The 9,789-nt window shown below is 44.2% G+C and overlaps 1 long non-coding RNA gene and 1 other non-coding gene across 2 annotated transcripts; both read right to left on the minus strand.

The window, feature by feature from the left end:
* Nucleotides 1-2,356: 2,356 nt before the first annotated feature.
* Nucleotides 2,357-6,727, minus strand: LOC132484488 (uncharacterized). Its single transcript, XR_009531207.1, has 3 exons — nucleotides 6,683-6,727; nucleotides 6,257-6,394; nucleotides 2,357-5,653 (listed from the first exon to the last, which is right to left on the minus strand). It is a non-coding gene; the product is annotated as an uncharacterized LOC132484488 (long non-coding RNA).
* On the minus strand, nucleotides 5,869-5,990 carry LOC132501777 (small nucleolar RNA SNORA26). Its single transcript, XR_009534315.1, has one exon. It is a non-coding gene; the product is annotated as a small nucleolar RNA SNORA26 (small nucleolar RNA).
* Nucleotides 6,728-9,789: the final 3,062 nt, after the last annotated feature.

Below are 9,789 nucleotides of genomic sequence, written 5' to 3' on the forward strand. Positions count from 1 at the left end.
AAAAAAAGATCATTTTGAACTAGCTCATTCTAAATATACAGCCAAGCCAAGTGGCAGCTTCCATAATGTCATTAGGATGTATTTTTATCTTAGGTTCTTTGGGGGGCGGGCGGGTAGGGGTAAATGCTCCCTGCACATAGTTAATGTATTTCAAAGATTATTTGCACTCTTCTGTTTTAATTTTGACTAAGTTTTCATGTGTGGCTTTTGGCATCAGAGGAGTGACTGTTGCACGGATATTATTGTAACACGTTTCAGCTGGCCACAACAGTGCTTTCAAGGTTGCCAGCTATCTTTGTGAGTAGATATGACAGTATTTTTTTCAACCATAAAAATGACCGTAATTTAGAGCAAAGAATGCACATTAAACTTTGTGTAAAGTTAAGTAAATCTGCAAGCAAGACACTTGAAATGTTAAATGTAGTTTATGGTGAAGTAATGTCAAGAGCAAGAGTCTTTGGCATAAAAGGTTCAAAGAAGGCAGAGATGATACCCACGATGATGCAAGAAGTGGCTGGCCAGTCACCATGGGACATGAAAATTGAGAGGGTCAGAATTTGGTTTGCTCAAATAACCAACTAACTCTAAGAAAAACACGGGTAAAAATTTAGACCAACTCATTCTGAAAGAAAACTTGCACCTGAAGAAATTTTCTGGCAAGATGATCTCTCCTGCTGTTGTGGTCAATGATCCTGTAGAGGCCAAACCAAATTGAGCTGCACAGGAACCTGCCACTTGGGTGCATATTCAGGGCAGTCCTACAATTTTGTTTCATTGGTTTTGGAGAAACTAAAATGAGCTGAGCTTCTTCAGACATATTTCATTGGCTCTGTAGATTTAAGGCACTTAACAGTGATTTAAGCAGAGTGAAACCTGTAGAGTTGAGTGTGCAAGTAGATAGCATGGAGCTAGAAGTTTATTAGGAGGAACCTAGGAAACCATTAGCTCAGAATGAGGAACTCAACATGGGAGCGTTTCTATCTTATTTCAAGTTGAGTTCATTTGAATAATCGGGTTACCTGCAGGCTGGGAGTTAAACCTTAAACAGGGAGCTAGAGATCAATGTAACTGTGGAAACATCTCAAAAACTAGTGGCCACTTTTAGGCAGAAATATTCAGACTTGTAATAATGAAACTTTTTTGTTGTGGGAGACATTGGAAACAGGTATTCAAGTCTGTTAGCAAGGAGGAAGCAGAAGAGGCTGCAAGGAATGGTGGGCAGTTTATGACACTTTCTCTTCTACCCCCCCTCCCCCAAGCCCCCAGTCAGGACCTGATTTTGGTCAAAAGTTAATGAAGCCTCCTATTCGTTATGTAAATTCCAATTTTAAATAAATTTTCAGATATAAACTGTTCAGGTCTGCAACTTGGTATGAAAGGTAGACAAATAGGGCTCAGTTTTGATCCTAACTTCTTTCATCAGAATGAGATTCCATAGGTTGAGAAGAGTTTCAAAAGGCAATACTGTAAATAGCAACATGTAAACAACACACAATCTTTTCAACAAGGACTGAGTTTTGACCTTCAGGTTTTCCATGTTTTATTTGACTGAGTGTGATGGTCCCATAAGAATACTGAGTTCAACAAGTGTGAATTTCTTATTCAGAAACTTGGGTCTTTGCCCTAGTTTCCTTACCAGTCTCTAGCATGAAGCTGCCATTATTCAGTATCAGTACTGTTGTAACCTAGATATTCAGTACATCAAAATTCCAATGTATGGATGACAAGTCAGAGCCCTGTGGTAGGGACCCTGAGAAAACTAGTTCTATTTGTTATACTGTTTTTTTTAAACCTCCCAGAAATTCAGTTTTACTTTTTGTGGAAACATGAGGCAAGTCTGTGTTACCTCTGGGACACTGCTAGCCAAAGCTGTATGGCCTACAAGGCAAAAATTATATAACCAACAGTTTTTTCCTATTGTTTTAGTTTTGTTACCAGATTTTTACAACTTGAACTTTGGATGGTGTTTTATACTGTGTAATGAAATTTATTAAAAGTATACATAAATGACATTCCAATAAATCATACATTGATTTCTTATATTTGTTTTGATAATCTGTATTTTATTATGAAGCATTTGCTAATCCTCCGTATTTTAGCCACATGCTGATATCTCGTGATTCAAATCTAAACAAATGTTAACTTAATCGCCATACCTCTGAAAATTTTTAAATTGACTAATAGTTAAGATCTACCCTCACCTACCCACCAGTAAGGTATTAGTGAAAACACAGCATAGGAGGTGGTGTGGTGTGGTGAGGTGAGGTTCCAGCTCTGGCTGTATTTGTGATCTTAAGCTTTCCATCAGTATTGGATACCTGAGGCTGCTGTAACAGATTACCGCACACTTGGTGGCTTACTGAAACAACAGAAATTTATTCTCTCACAATTCTGTGGGCCAGAAGTCAGAAATCAACTCCACTGGATCAAATCAAGTGTATGCTCCCCCAGGAGGCTCTGGGGGACTGGGAATCAACATGTTCCTCACACCTTCCAGCTTCTGGTGGCTGCCAACATCCCTCAGCTAGAAGCTGCATCACTCCAATCTCAAGGCCAACATTAAAAATGCTTCTTCACATGGCCTCCACCTCTGTTCACGGAATCTCCTGCCTGCCCACAGAGATGATCCAGGATAGTTTCCCCATCTCAAGACCCTTAACCTAATCACATCTGCAGCAACCCTCTTTCCAATACGGTAACATTTACAGGTTCGAGAATCTGATCTCTTTGGGGCCGTTAGCCTACTACACCATCTCTCTAGGTTTTCCTTCTGTCTTCACCATATAACCTCTAGAAGAGTACTGCCAATAAACTTTCTGTAGCAATGGAAATGTCCTGTATCTGCCATCCAGTACAGTAGCCCCTAGCCACAGGTGGGGCTACTGAGCACTTGAAAAGGGGCTAATGCAACTGGGGGCCTGATTTTTTAATTTTAGTTTTAACTTAAGTAGTCACGTGTGACTAAGAGCTGTCCTACTGGGCAGCGCAGTTCTAGTGTTTCTATAGTTCTAAACTCTGGACTCCGAAGCAACTAAAAAGTTGTTCTGTTTTTCCTCCAAAGTTTTACCCCCTGGCTATAAAACTGCTCACATCTTTCACCTGCTATTCTTTAGTCTAGTGGACTTCCAAGCTTTTTAGCCAAAAGCCTTGTTACTAAAAAAAAAAGAAAAAAAAATTATTTGGAAAACCGAAGTATGAACAAGACTGTAACTGGCTGAAGTTGGTTAGTGGGAGGGGGAGGATCTGTGGCAGACCCAGGGTCTCCACCTGTCTACCCAGCCCAAGTAACTCCTCAAGGGGCAAAGAACCAACACCAGGACTCAGTGGAGTGGAGCCATTTGTGAAACCAGTGGTCGTCCTTGGGATCTTTGCTAGAGCCTTCAGACTTTTGTAGTTAGCATTTGAAGTCACCTCATCTAGGCTTTTAACCTACCGAATACGCTCTCCGCCACCACAGTGCTAACTAGTCACAGGACTCAATTAAGGAAGCATCACAAGCCTTTACACTGGAGGCCTCCGTCAATGGACCAGTCACAATCACATCCACTGATCTGCTTTGTTCATGGATGTGTTCACCTAGAATAGTACCTGGCCCTAGTAGGTGCTCTATCGTTTTTTATGAACATTAAGGCCAGCATTTTAGTACCATATAAATATCAAATATCAGTATTTTCATTTTGATTCAATATTACAGTGATCATACGGTATTGTCAAAATGGCCCTATAGCACTACTAAGTGCTTACTACTCACCAGGGTTTTTTTTAGTAACTGTCATTACTATCAACTTACAGATAAACTGAAGTTAAGAAGTAACTGGTCTAAGGTCATATAGGGTGGGGATCTGAATCTAGGCTCTTATTATGCCACTCCTCTAAGTAAGCCACCTGCTTGAATGCAATTTATAATGCATTCCAACACAATTAACGATAGTACTAAACTTAATTATAAATGATACTGCTCCTTGTACTATAGTCATCATAGGTTTAGGGCTCAGGTTAAATATCTGAGAACCTATAGTATGCCAGGCACTTGGTTAGACCCCAGGAATATAGTGGAAACCAAGAGGGACTTTATGGGCAGGGGCAATTAGGCAAGCTCACAAGCAACTACAAAATGTGCTTCCAAGTATGATAAGGCCATTAAAGGGTGCTACAGAAATCCGTAACAAGAGCACGTGGGAGGAAAGATAGTGCTTATAGAAACGTGGGAAAGTGTATGGGTGCATTCTAGGTTAAGTTACAGCATTCAGAGGCCTGAGAGGCCAGAAAGCAAGCTGACATCTTAGAATGGTCTAAAATATCCACCTTAGCCCTGCACACAAACTATTGTCAAATCCTCCCGTAAGGTCACTTCTCTGCATCTTAACCTTGCTTTCCCCCCAAACCTTTAAACACATCCCTCCCCAGGGCCTTTGCACTTACTTTTCCTCTGCCTGAAATGCTCTTCATCCAAATATATGCAGTTGACCTTTGCACAATGCAGGGGTTAATCTGAATAATTTATAGATGGCCCTCCACGGACCACATAGTGCTGTAGTACTGACTATTGAAAAATATCTGTGTATGAGTGGACCCATGAAGTTCAAATCCATGTTGCTCAAGGATCAACTGTATATAACCATGTTATCTCCTGCAGCTCTTTCAGGTCTTCTGTAGTTAGTCATTCTCCGACCAGCTCCATCTGAAATCATCATGTCCTCCACTCAACAGTGCACATACACGCCCTTCCTATTTCCCTTACCTTGTTTTCCCTCTAGCAATTACGCTAACATTTGTTCAATAAATTTCCTATATTAGGAAGCTAGATTTTACAGAATAATATGGAATATAAAAAGAAATGAAGTTTAAACAGAGGCTAAAACAATATTTTGAAATAAGCATTAAAAATGAACCCAAGGTGAATACCTTTAAGACTTCTGGAAAATGAGGTATTTGTAAACATTCAGAGCTGATCAACAGGAAGAACTCCTAGCACACACTTGGCTGTTAATCTTGCCATATGAAAACTTTCCCGTCACCTCCAATACTTTCAAATTCTAACTATCCAGCATCATTGCGTCCTTTAAATTCCTTTTTACAGCTCATTATGCTACATTCATCAGAAGCATTTAACATGCTGATGGATGCTCCTTTCGTGCCAAATTTTGACGACTTTTAGGTTCAATGTAATTATATACTATAAAGAGCTTATATTCTCAACAATAAGTCTCTGGTCCTTAACACTCCCCCCCCCACCCCCAAACTGACCTAATCTCCATCTGAATACTTCTACCGTTTAACCAGGACACTAAATCTCAAGAGAGATAAGTGACTTTTCATAGTTTACATAGCCAAAAAGGTACATATAAGGCTCCCTGTTCAGGGCTATGCATATGTGATGGAATCTCAATTCACTACCTGAACTACTGCTTCATCTGTAATTTTACAGTATCCACTTCACAGAGTTGTGAGAATTAAACCACCAGCACTATCCCACTGCCCTAAACTCCCAAGCCACTGCAGATACATGGTTGCTACAAGTTATGTGAGAACAGTTGACCTCACTGGAGGCACTTGTATGTTGTCAACTGCAGAGTGATAGTTGGTGTAAGTCAGTTAAAATACCAGTGTCAGGGCATTCCAGCTTCATTGGCTTGTACCTGTAGTCTTCAACCTATAAAAAGAAAAGTTTTAAAATTACCTTTCTGAACAAATAGAGAAAAACAAACAAACAAAAACCTTTGAGGTATTCTTTTCAGATTGTCTCAAAGGATATCCAGAAAAAGCCTTTTGTACACCTGTTCCATCGTCTAGATTTTTTTCCACCTTCAGAGATGACCACAATACCCATATTCCCTTCTCTATTTGAAAACACTAGCTGGTAGGTTCAGCTGTGACTCCAGACAGGATCCAAAGAGGAGTTCTACAATCTCTTCTCTGGGTTTTATGGAGACTTTCTTTACCCTTCTGTGTTAGCCTCTTAAGGCACTGCGTCAACCTTAAAAGGGCACAGGAAAGGGCGATTTGGGTTTTTCACAGGGTTCTCTACGATTTCCTGCGTTCCTCTCGTCAGTGTCCGTGGACCTCAGCAGTTTCTTTAACCGAGTCTGAAAACCCACGAGAAGCAGCTGTTCTGCTTGTGAACGTCCGTTTCCTTTGTTAAAGGAGAGCCGGATTCGGGCCTTTGCACCAAACACGTGCTTGGGAACCCTCCGGTCGCCATTGGCCACGTGCTCGGGCCCGGGTCATTTCACCTCACTCAAGGACGGGGACATACCTGCGTTTAGAACTCAGACCGCTGCACCCGCAGTCGTTGGAGACAAACTCCCCAGGCTCACGGTCGGTCCGAGACCCGCTGTTGCCGCCGCAGGCTGGGCCTGGCCCGAACCCGCTACAAAGTAGCCGCGGCTGCGCCCTGGGGAAGCAAAGCGCAAACTTGTTACCGCGCCCGGGCCTGGCCGCCGGGAAGCCTCGGGGCGGCTCGGCGCGGCGCGTGTGCCTAGCGCGGCCCCGGGACGGGCACAGTCGCCCGCCCCCCCGGGCCGCCGAGGGCTGCTCTACCCCTGCGTTCTGGCCGCCGGGAACAGTGGAGCTCCGGGCGGGCAAAGCTCGAGGGGACACGGGGCAAGCCCAGCCCCACCCGGGCCCGCGGACCAGCCGAGTGCCCCTCCACCCCCACCCCCCTGCGCTGACCCACACTCACCGCTCAATTCAGCAAGACTGAGAGCGATGCGGGCGTGCGGCGCCTAGACACTGCAGTCAGGGCGGGGCGGGGGCGGGAGGAGGAGAAGGATAGGGTAGGGGCGGGGCGGGAGGAGGAGAAGGAGGGTGTAGGGGCGGGGCGGGAGGAGGAGAAGGAGGGGGTAGGGGGGGCGGGCAGCCAATCCCCGGGAAGTCCCCGGAGGCGGGTGGTGCGGGTCCGGCCATTGGTGCCCGCGGTCCCTGGCCGGTCAGGGTCTTTCTGGTCTTTCCGTGGCGGGAGCATGAGCTAAGCCTACGCGGAGCAAGCTTCTCGGAAGCTCCAGGAGTCTTGACGCCTCCCCAGGCTTTGGCGCTCGTGGATCTGGTTCTCTGAGGCCAAAGTGCCTTCCTCTGGACTCTCCTTAGGAAGCTCTAGCCATTACCCCAGGGCTGAGCCAGGACCCAAGAGATTCCCCTTCTTACGACTACGCAAGTTCAGTATGTGTTTAGAACCTGTCCTGCTAAACTGTAAGCTTAGAGGCTCGGACCACGTCTTCTTGAACGCGCTCACCCCATGGTCCCTCCTAAACTTGGGAGGACCAGCCTCCTTACTTCATGCTCTCTGTTCATTCATTCACAGGGTTCAATAAGTAGATTGGGGGGGGTGGGAGTGGCGCGGGGGGACTATGTTGTGGGTGAGGTGGGAGGTAGGGAGGGAGGCACTGTAATCCTTACCGAGGTGACGGACTCAAACTTGGCAAACGATTAAGTGGGTTTAAATTGGAGTATGTGCTAAAGTGAGAACTTCCATTCCTGTTCTAAGAGTTTACCTTCTGTTAACAAATTTAATCCTCAAAATATTTTTAATCATCCCCACATTATAGGTGGGGAAGCCGAGACATGTCGAGTAACTTTCCAAAGTCACAGAGAAACTAACAAGTGGTGGATTTGGGATTTGAACCCAAACAGTTTGAAGGCAGAGCCCCTCAAAACGCTGTACTACATTGCTCTCCTCAAGTGGGTGGAGTCGGGAGCGAAGGGAAACAAGTGGCCTACGTTTGATTGGCTGATCAAGGTAGGCATCTCCAGTGGAGTTGGGGATCTACAGGCACAAAGAACAGCTTATGGTAGAGCCTGGAGGTAGAATGGAAAGCGCTTGACCTGTTAAGGAACCCAGAGTGTAAACGGAACTTAAGGATGTAGGAGCAGAGTGGCCTGAGAAGAGACTGGGGCTAGACCATGCAGGAGGCCCTGGTGGAGTTTGTGTTTTATGCTGAGAACAATGGAAAGCTGTTCAAGCATTTTATTTTATTTATTTTTTATTAATTTTTTATTGGAGTATAGTTAGTTTACAATGTGTTAGTTTCTGTTGTACAGCAAAGTGAATTAGTTATACATATACATATACATATATCCACTCTTTTCCTGTATAGGTCATTACAGAGTATTGCATAGAGTTCCCTGTGCTATACAGTATGTCCTTATTAGTTATCTATTTTATATATAGTAGTGTGTAGATGTTCAAGCATTTAAAAATGGAGGATGATAGGACCTGATGCAAGCTGTGGTTTATTAATTAATTAATTTATTTATTTATTTTTGGCTGTGTTGGGTCTTCGTTTCTGTGCAAGGGCTTTCTCTAGTTGCAGTGAGCTGGGGCCATTCCTCATCCCGGTGTGCAGGCCTCTCACTGTCGCGGCCTCTCTTGTTGCGGAGCACAGGGTCCAGACGCGTAGGCTCAGTAGTTGTGGCTCACGGGCTTTGTTGCTCCGCGGCATGTGGGATCCTCCCAGACCAGGGCTCGAACCCGTGTCCCCTGCATTGGCAGGCAGATTCCCAACCACTGCGCCACCAGGGAAGCCCCGAAGCTGTGGTTTAAAGATGTGATTAAGATGATTTGAGGAAAAGAAATGTAATAAAATTTATCAATAAATCCTAGCAGCCAGTCACTACCTTGCAGATATTCATAAGATCATAGTAAAATGGGTTAAGGTGGCAGAGGGAACACCCATTCACTGTCTCTTCATCCTTCTTCTCTCAGAGTCTTCCAAACAGAGACTCTAGCAAGGAGCAGGCTCTGGATTGCCAAGCTGAGATTCAACAACATGACCCTGGCTGTAGGAAGATGTTCCTCTTCTTTTTTACTGCCTTGCATAGAAACACATTAATCCTAGTATCTTCCTCAGACCTTTTTTTAAAAAAATTTTTTCTGGTTGTACTGCATGGCATGTGAGATCCTAGTTCCCTGACCAGGGATTGAGGAGTCTTAACCACTGGACTGCCTGGGAAGTCCCCTTCCTCAGACCTTTTTCAATCCACTTGGTTAAGAGCAGGCAGGGCTATCAGTGACCTGATAGATCACTAGGAGATGGATCCAGTTACCAGAAGTGGGCAGAAGGTCTCAGCCAAATTTGGAAGATGAGGTGGAGAAGCTTGGTTCTGATGCCCAGCAATCTCCCCTACATAAAATGAAGATAGTTTTAGTTACTTAGAAATGATGGGTCAACCCACAGAAAGGCTCCCTGAGATCCACAGACTCAAACATAAAAATGGCCAATTGCCTGCACTCTCTATGCAGCCACCAAGACTTCTGGACAAAAAGCTGCTGGGAAGTGATCTGGGAACAGTTTAACACTGCTTTTCTCCACCCTCTTTGGGATGGAATATATATCACATGTTCCTCTTCTTTTTTACTGCCTTGCACGGAAACACATTAATCCTAGTATCTTCCTCAGACCTTTTTTTTAAAAAAAATTTTTCTGGGCACACTGCATGGCATGTGAGATCCCATTTCCCTGACCAGGGATTGAACCCACGCCCCCTGCAATGGAAGTGTGGAGTCTTAACCACTGGACTGCCTGGGAAGTCCCCTTCCTCAGACCTTTTTTAATCCACTTTTTTTTTTTCCAATGTAGAAAAGTCCTAATAATAAACCTGAAGCTCTCTTAGTCCCGTTTTTGTGGTAAAGCCCAGCTCGTTCATAGTTGATAAATGTCAGAAGAGAGGCTGACATCCATGTATAAAGAAGGAAGTGGTACATGTTAAAAGTGAGATGGACTTAACCAGCAACATGAAAATGACTTGTAATATTTTTGTATTTGTTTTGATATTTGTAATTTTTTAATAATT

This window comes from Mesoplodon densirostris, chromosome 1 (assembly GCF_025265405.1).
Source record: "Mesoplodon densirostris isolate mMesDen1 chromosome 1, mMesDen1 primary haplotype, whole genome shotgun sequence".
NCBI lineage: Eukaryota > Metazoa > Chordata > Mammalia > Artiodactyla > Ziphiidae > Mesoplodon > Mesoplodon densirostris.